Consider the following 3,993-nt stretch of genomic DNA (forward strand, 5'->3'; position numbering starts at 1 on the left):
CTAAGACCTTCCCCAGGATAGAGGTCAGGCTGATGGGTTTATAGTTTGCTGGATCTACTTTCCTCATGCTTACCCCGTGCACACAGCTGGGGGGTCTTGGCTCCCTCTGCTCCTGAGAGTGTGCACAGTGGTGGGGAGCGGCCCACTCTGCCCCTGCCCCTTGCACAGATCTGGGATGGCTGGGTCTTCCCTGCCCCCTGAGATTGAATGCAGTGGCAGGGAGCTCATCTCATCCCCTACCCCCAAGATCAGCCACCTGTGGTCACATCCCACTGCCTGCCAGTGCCCTGCAGCTGTGCATTGCAGACCCAGGTCCCAAGCCCCAGGCACTGCCCAGCTGCAAGATGATGGGTTTTCAAGATGAAGGGTTTAATTAGAAAAATATTCCACTTCGCAACATTTTCATTTAATTTTACAGGAAAATTCCTGTTTGTGATATGCTAGACACAGTACATGCTAAGATTTAATGTGTTTTCCATGACCCATAAATGTATTGTTAATAATTCTTCTATAAATAGAATAAGCCTATTTTTATATCAGTTATGATGACCTTAGAATGATGTAATTGTTCTGATGTTAATGTACTCATTATTGAATAAATAGATGAAAGCAAGATTATAATCTAGTCAACTGTATAGATTACTGCCATTATGCATTTAGAAATGTAAAATACCTTACAAAATGTTTGTAGGTACACTTGAGAACCTGTCTCCTATCAAAAGTTGTTCACCAGGTGCATCTCTCATTTTAAACAAGTAGTCCTGTAATTTCATAATCTTTTGCTGATGGCTAGGTAGTGCTTTCTGAAATATGGTTTTCAATGATTAGAAGTCTGTCTTGACCAATTTCTATGTATGTGTTCATGAACCTACTCAAAAACAATAGTTGTCAATCCTTTGGACGAGTGTGCTGTTGGTTTCTCATCTTGCTTAAACACAGTCACTAAGCCACATAATAAATTGCATCGACTGAGATACTAGACACTTTGCTAATCTTGCAATGTTTTAATAGAGAAGCTGTGAATTTTAATTCCCAAAATATTTTGGGAAATATTCCAGTGCCATTTTATATGATCTTATTATACTTTCTAAGCAGATTATTCAACTGAATTATCTTAAATGTGTTAATCAAGGATCTCTGTAAGACTTTTGTCTTTGGTGAATCTTTCCTTTGTAACTGACTCCAACTTTCTTATTTTTGATCAGATTCCTTGGGCACAGTATGTGCACTCTAACTGGCTAATAACCATATGCCACTGACCTGATATTCCTTTCTGTTCAATATTGGTATGCAGCATTGAGCATTTTTATGCAAAAGTACACAATCATCAGCAATTACTTTTATTCTGCCTAGATCCTCAAGAGTCGGTAGCATGAGACTTTGGTATACCAGAGAAATCCTGAAGAATTGATATTTTAAATGTATTTCTGCCAAAAGGGAAAGTGAAGCTTTTATCTGATATTTTGGTACCAATACTAGCTTGTTAAAACCTGTGGTTTTCAGCCAAACATACTCATTCAGTTTAAAATCTATGCTCTCCTGATGTATCACGTTAAGGTAATTTGGAAATACAAGCCTTTGCACTGTGCCTAAAGACTAGCAGCATATGGTAAAATCCTCTTTAGCTTGAATTTCAGTGCTTTTTTTCTACTTTATAAAACATTAACAATGTTACAAAATAGCAGCTTTAGGTGTATAGAGTATAACATGCATACTTAGCCAAGGACTATTTCCTGCTCCATTTACATCTCTTAAACGCTGAAGGTTTTTTTTATTGGTATATTTGTAGGGGCTTACTTTTGGAGCAATTAAAGATCCATCAGCAAAAACATAGGTTAACCTTTTGGGGGGGGGGGGGGGTTGGTTTTTTTTGTTTGGTTGTTTTTTGGGGTTTTTTGTTTTTGTTTTCATTTGTTTGCTTTTGAAAGTCAGGAACAAACCTGTGATAAAATCTAGGGATCCACTCCTTTTTTAGTATGACTAGGGCTTTGCTTTTTTAAAGTATGATTCGGGTTGAATGACTTATTTGCAGGGCAGTGTCGGTACTATATTTTTAGAAGATTACCTGTTTATGGCTGTAGGGAAGATTCATAGATGGAAGATTCATAGATGGAAGAAGCATAGCAGATGACAGGTTGGTGGAAATGACTATGTGTAGAAAAAAAAAGATTGTCTGTTCTCTAATCTCAGGAGTCTAAGCAAAAAATAATGTATCTTGTACATCTTCTAAGCCCCTTGAGAAATGTTCATATACTGATGCATTACATAAGCATAATCTATGGTTCTAAAAGCAATGGGAAGGCACAAATAAAGGAACTGACTGCATCTCTTCCATGTATCAAAGTGCCTACTGGTCCATGTAGCAAAGTGCCTACGTGTTTTCATGGCTTTCATTATTTTTTTGAGGGGCAAAAAAAAAAGTGTTGTTTTGAAGATGATAATCTCTTGTGATTTAAACTTCCCTAAGGGCCTGTTGCAATACTTTTGTTTTATTTCCATAATCCTCCACCAAAGCTTCACTTTATTTGAAGAGACAAATGTGATCATGATTGCAAATTCAAATCCCATTGTAACAGCTCAAAGGTATTCATTTCCAAACTAAGTGCTGAAGGATATAGACAGCTGATACTCACCTTGCAATCTGATACATAATGAGTTAAAACTCTCTATAAAATCAATTATAAGAAATCAAAAGAATATCAATAGGTGTTTTTATATGGATTGACAGACTTATGTAAGCCGTTAAGAGATGTTCCCATCCTTAGTGAATATGTTTGAAAAGTTGGAGCAACAGAAATCCTCACTTCTCTACAAACCACCGTTGTGATATTTTACCCTTCCCTTAGGTGTGATTCTTTGTAGCTCTGTGATTAGATGGGTGGGGATTTATAGTGAAGTTTTATGTGACATTGGCCTGGTGCATTTGTGGTGGTGAGTGATGGCTGTGCTTTTGGTTGTATTGCACCCAAACATTTCTCCTCATGAAAGATGATGTCTATCCCAGTGAAAGCAGTTCAGAATACCAATGGAGAATTTCCAACTTTTCACTCAAGAATAGCCACCATTTTATCTCCTGCTCTTCTACTTCTGGTTATAATTCTGCACTTTCTCAACACTTAAGAGGATTGATAGGGTGCCCTTTCTGATGTCAGTACTAGTATCATTTCCATATTGCCTACCACTTGCAAGACATATCCGTTATCCTGACTAAAGCCGAACAAAAAAACAAGGTTTTCAGTTCATGGGAAGCTTCCTCAGCAAAACCAAAGTTCTTCTTATTTTTTAGCATTAATAATAGCAATAAAATTTATGCTGCAAATCACTGGTTGCTTTTGAATATCTTGCTCATAATTTTTGCATCATTGCAACAAAAGTTTTAGACTTAAAATCCATTGTAATAGTTAATCTGCTTGGAGCCCCACAGTGCTGTCCTGTTCCATGATGTTTGAAACCTGGACCTGTGCCAGCAGTAGCGAAAATGAAATGCAATAAAAGAAAGTAAGACTCAAACATATTTAATCGATTTGCCTTCACAAAAATAGTTTTGGATTATACTTTGTTTCATTCTGTCCTTATTCACTCCTGATATTAATGTGTTTTGAGTTCCACTTCAGTTAAATGTATTATTAAACATAGTGCTAAATCTGGTATATGGCAATCAAATTAATACTGCAGACAAAACAGGGATGGAAGTTTTAGTAATACATCTGAGTAACACGAAAAAGGATAATCTTTTTTATATAAATAATCAATTAAAATGGATTTTGAGGGATAAATGCATGTGCATGAGGGTGGTATCGATAAAAAAAAAAAATAAATGGAACAGGTGGCTACAATATCTAGTGTGAAAATGTTTTTTAGAGAAAAGGTTGCTATTAACCTAGTTTGGGTTTGTTTGGGGTTTTTTAACTAACATTGTCCAGATTAATGTGTTAGGTTTGGCTTTTTTGACAGCGTTTGTTCTTGTTTTTTTGTTTGTTTGTTCCTCCCCCC

Source organism: Gavialis gangeticus, unplaced genomic scaffold (assembly GCF_001723915.1).
Source record: "Gavialis gangeticus isolate Ggan-Ray unplaced genomic scaffold, GavGan_comp1, whole genome shotgun sequence".
In the NCBI taxonomy this organism is placed as follows: Eukaryota; Metazoa; Chordata; order Crocodylia; family Gavialidae; genus Gavialis; species Gavialis gangeticus.